We start from the raw sequence: 20086 nt of genomic DNA, 5'->3' as shown, positions 1-20086 counted from the left end.
GAATAATGGTTCTCTTAAGGGTTGACTTTTGGGACTGAAAGGTTATTGAGCTCAAATTCATAATTTAGTTATGAATTAACCTCCACTAGTAAAGTCAATGGTACTTAAGGAAACAAGATATAATAAAAATGGTAAAATGGTAATTTTATTCCCGATTAATTATGAATCATTATTAGAGGGTTAATTTGTATGTAATGATTATATCAATAGACGCTTTATTGTTATAAAGTACTCAGTAAATGAAATGTCTCTAATTACAAGAGTGCAGTCTCATATTTATATTTGAGTAATCATGAGATTAATAAATTAAGATTATTTAATCAAAGAGTTTAATTAATAATCACAAATTTATTGAAGCTTAGAATTATAGGTCCATAGGTCCCCACAGCGGCTCTATCAACACTATTCAAGGCAAGAGTTGATATAAAGGGTAAAATGGTTAAAAGACATATTTAAGAATAAATTTGTTCTTCGGGTCAAATATGTAATTATGCGATAATAGTGATTAATTAATTAATTACAAATTAGTTGTAATTATCATAATTAATTATTATATATTTTTCGAAATTATATAAATAATTAATTTATTATAATTTTCGAAATTATAATAAAATACATATTTAATTTTCAAAATTAGTATTTAATTAAAATTAGTTTTAATTAATTGATAGAATTAATTAAATATCTTTATTTGAGTGGGAGATAATAATCGGAGAAGTTCAAATTGGATTTGAATTTAAAAGATTGATATTTATTCAAATAATTAATTATATGTGATAATTAGTTAAAAAGATAATAGATTCAAATTCGAATTAATTATGAGGTTGTTGGATTTTATCTGATAAAGTAATTTGAATAAATAATTAAATAATTGTGGAAAAGTCTCATATCTCTATTTTATAGGGAGCTACACGACACACACAGTCTCTGGATTGTGTGTGGCGTGACCTATATAAAAATCAAGGATAGATTTTTCACTTTTATTTAATTAATTAATGGAAAATTCAAAAGTTAGTTTTTGATATTTTCAATAATAAGATAATTAATTATTTAATTAATTAAAAGATAAATTATAAATTGGTTACATATTTATTTTTTAAATTTAAATATTTTCGATTTAAGTTAGACTTATCAGAAAATAAATGAATACAGAATTTATTCGCTCTAAGAAAAAGAACGACACTTTCTATCTCTCCCTGAACAAGATACATAACCAATCTTAGGCATATTCTCTTGATCTCATGTGTTGAGTACATCAAGTTGATTCAGAAATATACCATCATTTATTCTCTAAGTGCATACACACTTCTTGAGGTGTAGAGAATGTTGTGGAAGATCTTGGTGTGAGTACCTGGGAGCAGCTTGGATAGGAAGATCACTTATTTTACGAAAAGATAGCAAGGACACTTGATAGGCATCAAGAGGTATGTTCTTTATTCTTTTCTTGCTTATGATTAATGTATGTATATTAATGGATCCGCATATTTAAAAGTAGTTTAAATATGTTACAAAAATTTTTTATTGTACACTAGGCCAACCCATCACTATTCCGTTGCGTATTAGGAAGCTTGTTCCTAACAATAATCTACTTATACATTGTAGTATCATGCTCTTTCCAGAACATTAGCAAAGTAGATAAGATCAGATGTATTTGTTACATTGGAGAAAACCGATATTGACAGTAGATAAGATAAGTAAACATATCGTTATTATCTATTCTAGTCATATCATATAGTTAACCATAGGTCAATTCAATCTCAATTCTAAGTGGTTCGTATTCTAACTGATTGTATTATTTGAGTTCTTTGACGTGTTCGTTACCAGCTTACCCTACGGACTAGCCCATACTTACATCTTAGGAACTCGGTAGTATAATTGAGTAGGAGTGTTAATCATATATATTAACATCTATAGCTTCTAATGAAGAAGTAAAATTATGGTTTCCTTTTAGTTTTGTTCGAGGTGCTAAATGATAGAGATCTCATTTCAGTAATTAATAATTGTTTATTGAACTATCATTTACAAGGAACTAAGTGTTTTAAGGATAAAATACAATGAAGGGTAAAACAGTATTTTAGTCCAATCTCATTGTAGACCGTCTATAGAGGATTTAGTGATAATTATGGTTGTAACAATGGATAACTAGTAACGTATCTATATTGCTTATAGAGAGTTCTATGAATTCAAGAGTGCAATTCTGAGTCTTTAGTTGAGTCGCAATGAATTAATAAGTTAGTAAATTTAAGATAACTTATTGGAGCTTGATTTCATAGGCCCATGGTCCCCACTGTACCTTCGATAAATAATCTAGATAGTCTCAATTAATTTATTTAATCATCAATTAGAATTATTAAAGTTGACCAGGTCAAATTTGAATAGTTTCACAAAGTTATGCAATTTAGAGAAGAAAAGAGATTTTAGGGCAGATTTATTAATTAAGAAATATTGGTGTATTAATAAATAAGTTTAAATCAAGGTTCAAATTATAAATAATTAATTTGATAAAGGGTTTACATAATTATTTAATTAATTAATCAATAGAAAATAATACGGGCCTTTATTTTAAGTCCAACGGACTTATAATTAAATGAGAAATTTCACGGACCTAATGGCTTATATTACCTATTATTTTATTAATTTTTTAATTAAAATAAGTGACCTAATTGAGCCTATAAAAGGAATGCTAAGTAAGAGTTGAAGACAGATGATTAGAACATTTAGTTTTGATGCTTTAGGGTTTTAGACTCTCTCTACAACAAAAATCATTTTCTAAGTCTCTATATTTTGTTATCTTCTTCTCTTTGTATCAATGTCATGTCTTGATAATTGTCCACTCTAGTCTAGGTGATTCTAAGGATACTTTGGAAGATTGTGAAGAAATCTGAAGATCGATTCAATTTCTTGGTGATACCCTGCGACAGAAAGGATACAAGGGTTAGAGAAACTGAAGGAATGACTTATTCATTCCGCTATACATAATGTAAGTGTTCTTATCATTATCTTTGTTTAAATTCAATTATAGAAACACGTTCTAGGTTTTCTTATATTAATTTGTTTAATAAATGATTTACATGAAAATAAATACGATCATGTATAAGTATTCCCAACAACTGGCCTCAAAACCTTTGTTAATCTTTATTTTCATGCATGAACATGGTAAAAATAAAATTATTTGATGTGTTGAGTAATTGGATGGATTTCATGTTTTTTTATGAAGCATATTAATTTTTATGTGATTATTAGCAAATTTGGGTAATTTTGTTGCATTTTCTATGCAATTAATTTTTATAAATGTTTTATTTTATATAAAACATTGTAAAAATTATTTAGAAAACGTTTTGGGTTAAAAAATTACATAAAAAAAAAATTGGTTGTTGTGCATACCTGGGCTATGCGCGTCACCCCATTAGCTACAAGCGATGAACAATACTCGTCCATAATTTTTTTTTAAATTAAAGATAATAAAAATTTGAAATTGATTTTTTATAACAAACCCAAAAATATCAAATTTTATTTTATCATTTAAAATTATTTTTTAAATAAGATTTTTTTGTTGTTTGATCTTTAAAATTAGATATTTTCTACAAAGATTCAAATTCAAATTTAAAAATAGGGTAACTAATTTAAAACTTTTAATATATTAAAATATTAGAATTAAGTTATCAGTTATTAAAGATATTCTTTAAATACTTGATATTTTTTTAAATCTTTTATTTGAAATTATTAATATTTGATTATTTTATGGATTTTAATATTTAAATTATTTGAAATTTGAAAAATTTGTTAATTAGATATTTTTATAGATATTTTAATTGTTTAAGATATTTTAGTTTTGTTATAACTATTAATATTTTATTTTTTTATAAATGGTTAAAATATTTGTTATAGTTGTAACAACACAAGATATTTTTTGAAAAATAGTTAAAGATATTTGTTTTAAAATTTAAAATTGGTTAAATTTTGAAAAATATCATTTTTTCCAAACCAATTAATAAATATTATTTTTTTAATAAATGGGATTTAAATGAACTTTTGTTAATTGTTAATAAATCATATTTAAATTAAATTAATCTTTTTCAAAGTGACTTAAACTAAGTTGATTGTTGATAAATGAAATTTAAATTAACTTTTGTTAATTATTGATAAACTTCATTTAAATTGACTTAATTTTTGCAATAATTTATTTAATTCTAATTTTGGATAAATTCTAGAAAATCAATTGTTGTATTTTTGCAAATAAAATAAATTGTGGTAATTGTACATAAATTCATAGACTTACTCATATAGTAACATGATTAGGTACATCTAATTATAACCTGTTTGTTTGCACTATATGTGGTATTTTTACAATTGGGCTTATATGCATATAGCGGCCCATATGTTTGCTTAATATATGGATTTTGCTAAATAAAACATTCATAAAATGAGAAGTTTTATTTGGGTCCATTAGAAAATGTAAAGTTTAAATTCATCTCTTGTGGGTGGTTCCACTTATGAAAGCTCATTTGCTTTGCATGACTATAATGTGTCTAATCAATTAATAAAACGAAGGTTTAAATTCCTCTCTTTTGGACGTTGTATGGAAGTTTGGGGATCTTAGTAATGGGAACGACACACTGGACCCAGCCCTTCTCCATACAAGCCTAATTGTTAAGGCTTATTTGCCTGAATTGGACTTAATTGTATAGGTTCATTATAATAGTTAAACATAAATATTTATTAGCAACAAATTAATTCTAATTTAATTGAATTTGTTTCAATGTGATACTTTAGAATTAATTGAAAATTATAGGACTTTGGTTTTAAAAATTTAATTTTTGAATTTTTGAAAAACCATAGTCATTAATTTTCAAAAACTAATAATAAAAATATTATTTTTAATTAAATAATGAGCTTATTTTAATAATTATATTCGATCTACACCGTTAGTTTAACAATGTCAATAGCATAACGGGGCATCGAGACGCTTCGATTCGTCCCCTACGGAATGTGTTCATTAATTATTTTGACAAGATTAGATTTCGAAAAATAAATAATTATAGGTCAAATTCTACTAGACTCACCCCTACAGTGCTACTAGAACTAAATCTATGATTATCGAACTGTGGGTCCAGCTCATAAAATAAGAAATTTTGTTTTCTTATTTTGATCGAATAGTAGGTTATTAATAATGGTGTCTATTATTAAATGAGTTTACAACTCTATTTAACCAATGATATTTTTTTGACTCTCGCTAATCAGGACAACAATATCATAGAATAGTTAAAAACCTAAAGAAATAGAGATATGGTTATTTTGGTATTTTTTTCCATAACTTACATATTTATGGTATATGTTGTGTTATTTCTTGAAATTAGAGTGAATAGAAGTTTTATTGAGCAAATGTGATTGATTTCTATTTTATTGATAATACATAGTATTATTATGGTTGTGTCTACTCCCATCCTTTCTCAACTTTCTATGGAGAAAACTTCCTTAAGTGGAAGCAGAACATCAACATAGTGTTGATTGGTGACAACTCCAAGTTCGTCATGACTAAAGAATCCCCATAAGTTCTAGCTGAAGGAGATTCAAGTCGGCTTAATCCTCAACAGTCTATCTCCAACTTTCCTGGCGTTCACCGTGAACTATGTGGTGAATAAACTCAACTATGGTCTGACGCAGCTCATGAACGAGCTTCAGACTTTCGAGTCTATCATGGGTGGACCAAGAAAGGGAGGAGAAAAGAAAACTATTGCTGCTTCTACTGATCCAGGTAAGGCTAAAGCTAACCTAGTTTCATCTTCAAAAGCTGGAAACAAAAGGAAAGGTGGACAAAAATACCAACCCCAGGCCTGCAAAGGCTGCAAAGACGAGTGCACAACCAAGTGCACAAATGCCTAAGGGGAAGAAAAAGAAGAACAAAAGAGATAAAGGTTAGTGCTTTCACTGTAATGAGAAGGGGCATTGGAAACAGGATTGCCCCAAGTTGCTAGCAGGGAAAAACAAAGCTTCTTGAATCATGGGAGGAAGTGGATGAAGGCGGCTTAAAGCTTAGAGGCTACGGTCCAAGCTAGAGGAAGAGCTCACCTGAAGTTCAGAAATAAATATTTAGTTTTGAAAGATGTATTTTTTATTTTAGATTTTAGTAGAAATTTAATTTCAGTTTCCATGTTGCAATTAGAACAATTTGTTATGACTTTTACAAGTTCAAATATAATTATTTCTTTCAATGGATCACAATTATGTATTGCATGTTTGGAAAACAGGCTTTATATTCTGCGACCTAACTGTAAAGAACGCCCTAGGCTAATACTTACAAAACATTCGCATAACATAGTTTATAAAAGAATACCATTCATTATCAAAGTCTCAGGGGGACTTGTTTAAAACCATGCAAGTTGGCGCCACAAGTTTTAAAATAAAACATAGATTTTTATGCAAAGTTCAAAGAAACCAAAAAAAATTAAATAACTGAGTCCCACTGATAATTTAGAAAAGTCCCTTAAAAACAAAACATAATTTAAATGGCGTTCTACGTTGATCGTTTTTCCGTCCATAGGATTACCCCACGCCATACACCCCATGATGAAAGAACTCCTCGCGTCACCACGCGTGCCATAAAGAAATCCTATTTGCTACCTGGAAGGAAAGTAAGGGGGGTGAGCTAAAAGCTCAGTAAGGAAGTACAAACAAATAAGCAAGTAAGAATACAATAAATACAAACACTAACGTTCATCTAAAACATCATGGTATATCATATCATAATCGTAACATATCATCATATCATAACATAATCGTAACATATCATCATATCATAACATAATAGTGACATATCATCATATCACAAACATACAGCATACATGATGAGCATTGATCGCTAGTTGTCCATGTCACCCTATGAGGTAAACAGGAGATCACTGGTCCTTGAATAACCTCGGCGCGTCCGCCCTAGGAGTTACGTCTCAATGTCCTTAGTAACTCGTGCGATGTATCTGACATCGTAATCTGTTTGATGTATCTAACATCGTAATCTGTTTGATGTATCTGACATCGTAACTAGTTTGATGTATCTAACATCCATACACATATCACATTCAACATATCATCACATTAAGGCATTCATAATTCATAACAATTTATTCACACAACAGTCTTACCATTCATAGCATAAAATCATAGAATCTATCTAACTTCCTTACCTCAGGTCCAAGCTAAGAATTTCACAATCTTTCAACGAGCCTATATCATAATCAAAATAACTTTTCTTAGGTTCATAAAATTACTATTTTGCCCTTCCATACAACTCATGTGTGCATGGGCCATGCACTCATGATAACAGTTATACTAAACATGCAATTATCACCAAAAAGAATAATGCTCGTTTTACCCATTTTACATGCATGATCGTTTTATAACAACCACATAGTTGAATATTAAACATAATTTTGGACGTAAAAGTGGATTTGCATGTAACATGCATACGTGGGAACATTGCGTAATAAAGACGTTTTCAAAAACGATAATTCTACATTTCTTACTTTTATTGTTTTAAAATCAATAGACATATTGCATGCTTTATTTTTCTTAAAATTTCTAAGTTGATTAATTTTCTCAAAACATTATTTATTCTATAAAATTATTTTATTTTAGCTTAAAAATAAAATATGTGACAAATTTCATTCATTAATCTCAAATTACAAAGAATTTACCAAAAAGCTTGGATTTAATTAAAATACCTATTTTTAATATGTTTCTTTAGAAAAATAAATTTTATCATTGTGTTACATAAATGAGGTGAGAAAAATATATTTTTAAGTGTGGAAAATATATTTTTATTTAAATTATTTAAGACTTAGTTTTATGTAACAAAAATCCATATGTGACAATTTAAATAAAAAAATTTAACCCTTTTAAAACAAACTTTCAGTCACCATTTATTTTCTTTAAAAATCACAAATAAATAGAATCTAAATATTTTTCTCAATCAAAATAAAGGAAAATCATAACTTATCAAAATATGCATTTATACCATTAAAAATACCATTTTTCAATATTACCATAACTTAGGAAAAATAATTTAATCCAAAAACTTATCCAATTCATTTTAGTGAAACTCACTTTATATTTTCTTACAAAAATTCCAGCAACTATTTTTATCATTAAAAATCACCATAATCAATTTAAAAAGCTCATATTTTCTAAAATTCAATAAAAATTATGTAGGTAAATAATTGAGTAAAATATCATTTTAATGAGACTTAAAATCCCCTTTTTAATTTCATGAAATTAACATAACATCAATAACATTACTTATGCATGCAAATCATCTTTTTATCAACTTTTTCCCAATTATTTACAAAAAAACAGCAAGCTTAATTCCTCATGAAACTCAACTTTTATCCCAAAAATTACATAAAATCATACATGTCCAAAACCTCATCATACTCTTATTATATGCATGTTTCTAATATCACCAACATATTCACATGAATTCTTTTAAAACCATTTTTTTGCTATTTTATGAAAACCAACAAAACACTATCAATAACAATAACATATAGTAATTCATAAGCACCATATTCACATATGCCTTATATTATCCTAACATGTTTCTATCATTATTTTCATGCATCTTATAATTTATTCATTCTCAATATAACATACATCCTATCAAAATTTCATGGATCCAAATATCAAGATTGCCAATTATCAACTTACCCATAATACATAGGTCCTAAAACATGGATCTAATATATTGAAAATCACACAACATCACACAAAAATATCAAGAACATACTTAGGTATGCCTAGGCCGAAATCTCCATGCATGCATTCATAGATTATCACCAAATTTTTTTTGTGCATAGCAAAATCAACATCACAACCCTTTTAAAACAAATCATACTCTCAAAATATACAAATCATATTCACCAATCCTACCAAAATCAACCATTAACATCATCATCAAAACCTCATAGACAACCCACCAAAACCAATATAAAGGCTAAGAAAAGACCATTACCTCTCTTGATTGTAAAATCAAGAACACAGTAAGATCAATACCCAAACTCCACACCCTTGTTCAAGCCTAGGGTTTTTATTGGAAAACCACCATGAGGAGAAGAAAGAACCCAAACACACACAACAATAAAACAAGTCAATAACATATTATCAATAAAAAGAGATTATACAAACAAGAAAAACAAGAGAACATACTCTAAGATGGGTTCCTCTTCACCTTCTCCTTCTTTCTTTCTTTCTTTCTTTCTTCCTCTCTCTCTCTCTCTCTACACGCCACTCTCTCTCTCTCTCTCTCTCTAGGTCACGGCAGCCACAAGAGCAAATGGCTCTTCTCCTCTTTCCTTTCCCCTTTATCATTATTCTCTCATAAAGCCTCACCAACACAAAATGGTAAGTTTCCATTTTCCATTTTATTTTCTCTTAATTTCTCTTTATTTTCTTTTATAATAATAGATATAAAGGAATAAAAATGATCACATGCCTATCCCCAAAATAACTATTGTCTTCAATTTTTTATTTTTATTACTTAAAAGAAATAATTCCTTTCCCACTAGGTTCACACGCCCAAACACCCTATTTCCCTTTTCTTTTTTTTTCTTTTTTTTTTATAAATTAACTCAAATAAAATCTAAAATAAGGAAATATAAAGTGTGTAGAAAATCTACACATGTGTACCATGCTACCATGCACTAGCACACACTAAATCACTAGGGTGCATTACTATCTATCATGCACCTTAGTGCATTCCACCATAGCTCACATAATTACCTCAATTGTCACACTTAATTAAAATGTAACACTAATAGTAAAATAACATGTTACACAATTATTCACTTATTAAATTAATTAACCAAACAATTCTAACAATTAAATAAAATAATAAACAATCAAATAAAACAAATAATCAACCAAATAAAATAACAACACTTAAATAAAACAATTCATCACACTTAACATTTAAATCAAATAAATCACAAAATTTAAATAATCTAAAAAAAAAATTTGGTGCACTACACTAACAAGCCCACCACGCTTAATAATGATTTATTCAAAGTAGCTAACCCTAGGAACAACCAACGTCAAAAGACCGATAACGATAACATGACATATTTATGGCAGCTCAGACTAGGTCACATTAGCTAAGATAGAATTCAAAGACTTACAAAGGACGAGCCTTTGAGGGAACTCACCTTAGGTGAATTACTTGTCTGTGAATCTTGTCTAGAAGGAAAACGTACCAAGCATCCATTCTCTGCAAAGGGTGATAGGGCCAAAGAACCACTTGGACTTGTTCATTCAGATGTTTATGGACCTTTGAATGTACAAGCCAGGGGTGGTTTTGAGTATTTCATCACGTTCATTGACGATTACTCTAGATACTCATGTCTTTACCTAATGCATAAGAAATCAGAAACATTTTCAAAGTTTAAGGAATTCCTAGCTATGGCTCAGAACCAATTAGGTAAAACATTAAAGATATTGTGATCTGATTAGTAATTCCTAGCTAGAAATCAGAAATGCAGTTCCAAGATCATTTAACTGAACTTGAGATTTTATCACAACTTACTGCCCCAGGTACTCCGCAACAAAATAGTGTAGCGGAACGCTGGAACAGAACTTTATTGGAAATGGTTAGATGCATGCTTAGTTACTCAACTCTGCCAAATTCATTACGGGGACATGCAATTGAAACTGTGAACGACATTCTAAATGTCGTACCGTCCAAATCGATCCCCAAAACACCTTTAGAACGCTGGAATGATCGTGAACCTAGTTTACGTCATTATAGAATCTGGGTTATCATGCCGACGTCCTGAGAAAAAAGGAAGGAAAGCTAGAATCGCGAAACAAATTTTGCATGTTTGTTGTCTATCCTAAAGGCACTCGAGGTGGAGTTTTCTATAGTCATTTAGGAAAAAAAGTGCTTACTTCTACGAATGCTACTTTTCTGGAAAATGACTATGTCCAAAACTTCAAACAGTGCAGCAAAGTAGTTTTAGAGGAGATGGTTGAAGAATTGACTCCAACCAATGTTCCATCATCATCAATGCAAGTTGATGATGAAATTCCCACTCTTCATCTCCAACCGACGCAAGTCGATTTAAATGAAGAAAGTACCACTGTTCCTGAGCAAACAGTCACGGAGCCGCGTCGTAGTGGGAGGGTTTCCAGGAACCCAGTTCGCTATGGTTTGGAATGTGAAACCAATATGGTTGTTGGTAACACTAGTGACGATGATCCATTATCTTTCAAACAGGCAATGGCTAGCCCTGAAAAGAAACTATGGCTCGAAGCCATGAAACAAGAAATGGAGTCCATGTACTCAAATTCAGTCTGGGATCTTGTCGAAGCACCTAGTGACTTTAGGGTCATTGGGGTGCAAGTGGATCTACAAGAAGAAACGAGATGTTGATGGAAAGATCAAAACTTATAAAGCTCAATTAGTGGCAAAGGGTTATACCAAAAGAGAATGCGTGGATTATGAGGAAACTTTTAGTCCGGTAGCCATGGTCAAGTCCATTCGCATCCTCCTATACATAGCAGCCGCTCTAGACTATGAGATCTGGAAAATGGACATCAAGACAACTTTTCTTAATGGGAAGCTTGACGAAGTCATTTATATGGATCAACTAGAAGGATTTAAAGTAGCTGGATAAGAAGGAAAAATTTGCAACTTGAATAGGTCCATTTATGGACTTAAGCAAGCTTCTCATTCTTGGTAACTTCCACCTTACTACCACCTCCTATTATCACATCCACTCTACAACAAGCCAATTGCTGCAAAAATATTAAATGTTATGTTGTCTTGTTGCACACGCAGCTTCAACTCTCCTTTTTGTACATCAATTAGCGCTCTTTGGAAATGGAATTTTTATGTGGTGCTCAAAACTCACTGGTAACTTGTTCTTCTCAAGGTTCTCAGTAACCTTTTTTTTCTACCTTACCCTCTTTCTCAGAATCCATTTTTTATGGAAGACTAGCAGACTTCTCAACTGACTCTTCCAACTCCTTACCGCCCCTCAAGGAGATCGCATTGCACTGCTCCTTAGGATTCACCTCAGTTTTACTTGCAAATTTCCTTGAGGTCTTCTTTGTAAAAATATTTCCAATTGACCCACTTCCATTTCGAGATTTCTGATGGATGATCGAGTTTCAGTCATAAACTGAGCTTGGGAGTTGGTCAAGGTCAACAGTACAGCTTGTAACTCATTTGGCTTCTCTTTAGGAACTGGTGGCCTAGGTGGTGGCATTGGAGGTTGAGGCATGATCTGCTGAGATTGAGGTTGGAATTGAGGTTGCTAGCCCTAATTATTTCTCCATGAAAAATTAGGGTGATTTCTCCACCCTGGATTAAATGAACTAGAGAAAGGAGTTGTTGGCTTGCCTATTAAAATTACTCATCATGTTGACTTGCTCCATAGGGATGGTGTTATTTAACTTTGTTGTCATACATTACTCAAATTGGTGAGGACCACCACAAATTTCACACCATGTCTGTAACTTTATGACATTGGCTGAAATTGTATTCTGCTGCAATTGCTTAGTCAATGTCGCAACTTGAGCAGTCAAAGCAATGATTGCATCTAATTCATGAACCCCAGCTACCTTTTTGTTACTAGTTGCACGCTCATTCGACCAATGATGGTTGTTTGTAGCCATATCTTCCAACAACTCATATGCTTCGTTGGCACTTTTACTCATAAATGCCCCTCCAACTACGACATCAATTATGGTGTGAGTAGTACTGCACAATCCATTGTAAAAGTTGTGGACCAACATCCACTTTTCAATGTCGTGATGAGGACACCTTCTCAACAGTTCCTTGAACCTGTCCCAAGAGTCATATAAAGATTCCCCCTCAAGCTGGTAAAAATTATTGATCTCCCCCCTTAATTTAGCAGCCTTTGATGGAGGAAAGAACTTGGCAAGGAATTTCTGTGCAAAATCCTCCCAAGTATTTATAGAATTGGATTGAAGGGAGTTCAACAAACTTTTAGCTCTATCCCCCAGCGAAAATGGGAATAGCTTCAACTTGACTGCATCGTCGCTCACCCAATTATACTTTTTTTTTATCAAGAAAGAAAAATCTTTTATTAATCACAGCCAAATTACACACCAAACTCCTTCACTGAGAAGGCAGCAACAACCTTAAACAATTGATAATTTCCTCATGAACACCCACTCTTTGCCTGTCAACTTCCTATGAGTAAAGCAATTACATCTGTAGCTAATATCTTTTTTGATCATATCAACTATACAATTGACACTATAAGAGAAGTGATTAACAAAACAAGAATTACGATTATACCAAATGTAATACACCGATGCTGAGAAGACAGCAGCCACAAGCAAAGCTATAAAGTCTCTTCTCATATTTTCAATCCACCGAGACCAGTTACTGAACTGCAAAGGCCAAGTACACCCCAGTCAAAGTTGGACCTGCTGGATTACCTTCTGAGAAAAGTTGCAGTCAAAAAATAGGTGCTCGTGATTTTCAGCATCTAGCTCACAAACTGGGCAGAGGAGACTATTAAGCTGCAATAGTACTCTGTGCAAATGGTCTCGAGTTAATAACTTCCCATTCACCGCTTGCCAAGTGATAAATCTGTGCTTTGGCACACTTAATCTGTTCCAAACAAAAGAATGGTACCTGATCGGGTCTTGTTGATTACATTTCTCATACAGCAAACCAACCTTAAATCTCCCATGTATAACAGCTGTATCAATATCTTTTTGAGTAAACACTTCACGCAAAAGGCAGATCTTGCGCCAATACCAGCTAGTATCCGCCTTAAGATGGTACTGCCATAAGCTTTGGCCCTTTAAATACACAGTGTTGACCCATTTCACCCAAAGAGTCTCAGGTTGATGATTGATAGCCCAAATATACTTGGCTAGCATTGCTTTGTTCCACTTAGATCCTTCACCAAATCCTAAAGCACCAAATTTTTTCGGCAAACAAACTGAGGACCAAGAAGTGAGATGAAACTTACTTCTAGTACCATTGTTGCCCCAAAGAAACCACAAGCAAATTTTATCTACTTCTTTGACAATGCTTTGAGGGAGTAAGAATATGTTCATCCAATAATTGCGCAGCCCCAATAGAACAGAAGTGATCAATTGAGTCCTCCCTGCATAAGATAAATGTCTGCTAGCCCAGGTGTGAAGTCTAAGCTTGATTTTTTTTAGAATCTCACCACAATCTGTCATTTTCCATTTTGTTGGTCGCATATGGATCCATAGATACTTAAGAGGGAAGGTTCCCTCATCAAGCTGTAATAACTGAAGAATCTGGCTCTTAACAGCAGCCGAAACCCCTAAAAAAAAAACCTAAGATTTTCTGATGTTAGCCTTCAGACCAATGCTGTTTCTAAACTCCTCGAAGACCTGTTTTATCACCTGAATTGAGCCTCTATTAGCTTTGCAAAAAATAACTAGATCATCAGCAAAGCAGAGGTTTATGATCTTAAGTCCTTTTCACATTGGGTGATATCTAAACCCTTGCTGTTGAGCCCCTAGTTGAAGCAACCTTGTAAGGTATTCCATAATCAAGACAAATAATAAAGGAGATATAGGGTCCCCCTGGCGAAGACCCTTAACACCCCTAAAACTCCCCTACATTCTACCATTCAGCATAAGAATATAAGAGGTGCCACGAAGACAAACCATCACCCAATGTATGAATCGGTTTGGGAACCGAAACCAGATCAGTAATTTCTCTAGAATGCACCAGTCTATTATGTCATAAGCCTTACTCAAGTCTTTCTTTAAAGCACATCTTGGGGAAGAATTCCTTCTATTATAGTTCTTGATCAAATCTTCAAAGATAAGGATATTATGAGCTAACGATCTCCCTTTAACAAAGGCACCTTGATTTTGACTAACCAAATGAGGAAGAACCTCTGAAAGTCTACTACATATCATGTTTGAGATGCACTTATATAATGTGTTGCAGCAAGCTATGGGCCTATAATCAACTGCTCGACTAGGCGAATCAGTTTTAGGAACCAACACAAGCATTGTTTCATTGAGCGCCTCAGGAATTTTGCCATCTCTAAAGAAATCAAGAACCGCATCTGATATACTATCCCCAATATCCAGCCACATTATTTTTTAGAACTCAGAACCAAATCCATCCGACCCTGGACTTTTTATGCCCGGAAAGCTAAAGAGAGCCTTCTTAACATCAGACTTCCCAAAGTCCCTAATCAACCGCATCTACATCCCAATATCCAGACAATTACCAAACTCTATACATTGTGAATTAAATGAGCCATTGGCTGAACTAGAGCTGCCCATGTAACCTCTGAAATGGTCCAAGAAATGATGAACCACAGCTTCATAATCATCAATAATATTTCCTTGTTCATTCAGAAAGGAGACAATACGATTCTCCTCTCTTCTTTTCTTAATGCAAGCATGAAAATATGCATTATTATCATCTCCCTTCTACAACCATGTAATTTTTCTCCTTTGAATTAAAAAGCTTTCGTATCTATCAACTTGCTCTTTAAATCGAATAGCTGCTGATTTTTCAGATTCCTGTGCAGCCAAGTCAGTAGGGGCAACTTGAGCTTTAGTGAGAGCCAGCTGATAGTCTCCTTTGGCTTAGTGATAACTCTGTTCAACATCTCCTATTTCCTCTCTATTAAAGGCTCTCAAGACATGCTTTAATCTAAGCAGTTTCCTAGTCACACCCAACAGACCCCTTGTTGCCAAAGGTTTATTCCAACTGTCGAGAACCACCTCCTTAAAACCTCTATGAGTTATCCAAAAGTTAAAAAACCGAAAAGGCTTAGTGCCCAGCGATCCCAGCTTGAGTGATTTTATGAGACAGTAACAGTGATCCGAAAAAGTTTCCCAGTGAAATTCTGCAGTAGAGTGAGGCAAAGCATCAATCCAATCTTCATTAATGAACACATGATCTATCTTTGAATATATCCTATCCCCTCCATCTTGCTTATTGGACCAAGTAAAATTTGAACCAATTCTCTTGAGAGAAACCAACTGGGAATGAGCAAGCCAGGCATTAGAATCTAGTAATTCATTAGCATTAATAATTCTCCCTCCCACTCTATCATCAAAATTAAAAACAGCATTAAAGTCTCCCATAATCAACCAAGGCCTATTTATATTGTGTATACTAGACAATCCCCTCCATAACTCCAATCTCTCATCTAAAGTGTTGAGACCATAGACAAATGTGACTAAAAACTCCATCGGCATGCCTATGATTTTAGCTGAACAGTGAACCAATTGATGGTGATAAAAAAGGATCTGAACCTTTGTAAACGATTTCCGCCAAAGCACTAAAATACGACCTTCTGAGGCACTACTGCTATAGTAATCCCAGCCACAAAACAGTTTAATCATCATGTCATCCATTTTTTCCTTCTTCAATTTATTCTCCAACAAAGCTCCAATACCCACTTTATTGAACTTTAAAACATTTAGAATAGCTGACTGCTTATCCCTTTTATTCATACCCCTTACATTCCAACTAAGTATATTAGAGCAATCCATCTAAGGTTAAGTCATTGAAGGTCCCACTTGGTCCAACCTTCCCCTGTTCCTGAAGCACCCTAAATGTATTATGTTTCTTGTCTAAACTAGCTCTAATAAGTTTCCCTTTCCCTCGTGAGTTCCCTGTTTTCCTAGGCACTTCCCAATTCTCCTTATTAGTCGAGACAGGTGTTAAAACCAAATCTTGAGAACCACCAGCAGCCTCTCCATTGATCTCAATCTCTGCCTTTCCATGACTCCCTTCCACAACCTTACCAGGCCCAGAAACACCAGCTGAACCTTCTATGATGGTATCAGTAACAACACCCTCCGAGACAGTAGGAGCCTCAGTATGTTCCTGTGCATTCACTTCCTTCTTTACCCAACTTTTAGAACCAGTTTTCTTGCATTCAGCCATATTGTGGTCGTAACCCTTGCAGTTGTTGCATTTAATGGGTAGCCACTCATACTCTACAAACTGCTCTTGAACTTGACCCCTTTCATTCACAAAATGTATAATAAACGGCGGATTATCAGATATCTCCATTTCTACTAGAATTCTCGCATATCTAACCATTGATCTTTCCTTAGTAACTTTATCCATCATAATAGGTTTCCCTATAGTGCAGACTAAAGCACTGAGGCACTTCTGTCCCCAATATTGAAGACCAAGGCTAGGCAGTCTAATCCATAAGGGAACCGAACGAACTAACATGATGGTGTCAAGATCTTATGTCCAAGGTCTCATAATCACTGGTTTCTTGTCGAATTGCACAATGCCAGTTTCCAGAACATAATCCCTGGTAGCCTCATCATTGAATTTAACAATGGTAAGCCTCACATGCATCTGAACAATGCGCTCAATACCAAGGTGACCCCAAATACGTTTCACAAAACCTTCAAAAACAGAAAATGTGGGATTGGCTCCCATTACCATACAAATCACAGCCGAATTCCAATTGTGTGCCTGTTCAGCAACCTCAGCCAAATCAAGCTGAGCAACTATCTTCCCATCTGTTAGCATTGGCTCCTCATAGTGAAGTTTGGCCGCCTCACTTATCATCTGTTTGTCCTTAAGCTTCGCCCAATGCGATTGAGCAGAGGCTAGGAAATCGTCTTTCACGGTACTGTCCCCCCTATTAGTTTCCTGCATCTCACCTTCTCGGCTAGAATTACCGTCACCACCAACTGGATGCAAAACCTCCTCATCTAAAATGTTCGTCGATCTGACTTTACCTTCAGATAATTGCAATAAGGTATCTACCTCAGAAGGCAAACTCCTCTCTTGAGCTATCGACCGAAAATCTGCCCCTTTCGTTGATGAAGGAACCTCCTCATTCCGAGAAAATTATACTTGACACCCAATTATACTTGAACGTTGCACTTAGCTCCAGAAAATTAGCTATGTGCATATGAGGATCTTCAGAGGGTAACCCACCAAACTGTACTATGCCCTGAACCATTTGGAGGATTGTTTGCTTAATCTCAAAATTATTAGCGGTAAAAGTCGGTGGTCTGATACATGTCTGCACCCCTTAACAGTAGGGATTACATAATCCCTCAAACTACGAACGACGGGATTATGAGCTTGTGCCGCTGGTGGCACTCTTTCATTACCATTGTTCACCACATCGTCATTATTAAGGTTATTGGCCATAGCAAAAATGGAATTCTCAACTCTCTTTTTCATTCGGTTCTACCTGCACGTCTTCTTAATCTCAGGATTAATAGGAACAAAAGTGTCTGCTCCTCTTCTTCTACACATATAACGAAATTCCCCAAAATAGAAGTTAACAAACGCATGCAAACCAAGTTAGAAACCTTTTAAAGAACAACCAAATTAGAAATAAAACTAACTATTTTGATATTGATAATTTTCAGTCCTCGGCAACTGCGCCAAAAACTTGTTGCGGATTTTAAGCTACGCAAGTATATATAATTGCAATCTGTAATAAATTTTGGTAAGACGAAGTATCATCCCACGAAGACTGATTTATCAATTACCAATTAATTAATTCTTGATTCCTATTTGGCTAACGAAAATCAGATTTGTAAAATTTAAAATCAAGAAAGCATAAATAAATGTAAAGTGCACAAATAAATTAACAACAAGAACACAAGAATGAAATTCACAAACTAGAGCAATTATGAATTCTAATCTTCCTTACTATCCACTCTATTATTATTTAATGCAATTACCAGTGAAATTCTTTTCACTAAAATGATAGGCATACAAAAGTATTAACTATTCGGATTAAAAAATAGAAAACTCAACCTAATGTGAATTACCTATATTTCTATGGTCAATTCAAACAATAGGAAGCAATAAATACAGCCCTAAATCACATAAACCAAATTGATACTCTCGTTCTAAATTAAAATCTACGTCAACTCAGTTTTAGCATATTCAAATCTTACTTTTCAGACTTTAATTCAAATTCATAAATCGTATGTAAAAGGTGTGAATCAATCACATACACAATAAACACAAATTGAGTAAATTTTAGATGAAGAAGAAATAGACAAATGCATTAAATCATAATAGAGTTTCAAGAGAGTCAATTAGAAACCCTAATAATGAAATTAGCTCATAAACATGACTATGAAATCCATAATACTAATGATTAACATAAAGAAAGACAAAAATAAGAGAAAAAAAACTCTAGATCTGATCCAATCTTCATCGGAATGGCTCCCAAGAGTTTTCTTCCTGTTTTTCTCTGCCAAAAAACTCTGTTTTTCTCCTCAAAATTTGAACTTTTAATCTGCCATAAATTTTCCCATCAAAAAGGACAAAATTTCCCTCAACTACATTGTGTACGGACGTCTCAGGCACCGCAGCTCAGAATTTAGGCGTCGCGGCCCATGTCTGACCCTTGGGCAAAAAAGAACTCCAATGATGCGGCTCAGCTTTGGGGCACCGCGGTCCGCGTAACTCCTGGAAAACAACCTCTCTGTATAAGGGTTAGCTGAGGCCCAACTTCCAAGCACCGCGACTCAACTAGAAATTTCCAAAATTCACCATTTCGAGCTTGATTTCAGCCACCGACATCCCAAACGCTTCTCGATGCTTCCTTAATCTAAAAAACTCTTCAAAATTGCAACTTTGGCCTCAATTTCGACATTAATTTCACCACAAGCACTCCATCCCTTTGTTATGAGCTAAAACCTAAAAACACAACAAACACACGCATAAATATGTACAAAACCACTAAAAACACTAACGACACTACCTAAAACACACTCTAAAAACAATATAAAATTAGACTCAACATAGTTCAAAACCAATCCAATCCATTCCGCAGAAGTTACTTTAGATCAGTTACTTTTTTTGTGAAAAAATATTTAAAAACTATTTACTAATTTTTGTACTTTAAAACTAATATTTATAACTTTACTTTTTGGAAAAAAAATAGTAAACAACATCAAATTATATAGCAAATAATTTAAAGTTTACATGTCAAAAACTTAAATAATAAATTAAATCTAACATCCACATTTTAATTTGATACAAGAACTAAACATAAAATTCACAAATTAAAAATTCAAGTATTACTTAAGATAGTTTTATTTATTTTTT

The 20086-nt window shown here is 33.1% G+C and overlaps 1 non-coding gene across 1 annotated transcript; it reads left to right on the top strand.

Moving 5' to 3' along the window:
- Positions 1-12793: 12793 nt before the first annotated feature.
- LOC133833742 (small nucleolar RNA R71) lies at positions 12794-12900 on the top strand. The gene has a single exon (XR_009893105.1). It is a non-coding gene; the product is annotated as a small nucleolar RNA R71 (small nucleolar RNA).
- Positions 12901-20086: the final 7186 nt, after the last annotated feature.

The sequence above is a fragment of the Humulus lupulus genome, chromosome 4 (assembly GCF_963169125.1).
Source record: "Humulus lupulus chromosome 4, drHumLupu1.1, whole genome shotgun sequence".
Taxonomy (NCBI): domain Eukaryota; kingdom Viridiplantae; phylum Streptophyta; class Magnoliopsida; order Rosales; family Cannabaceae; genus Humulus; species Humulus lupulus.
This window is presented reverse-complemented; position numbering and strand designations above follow the sequence as displayed.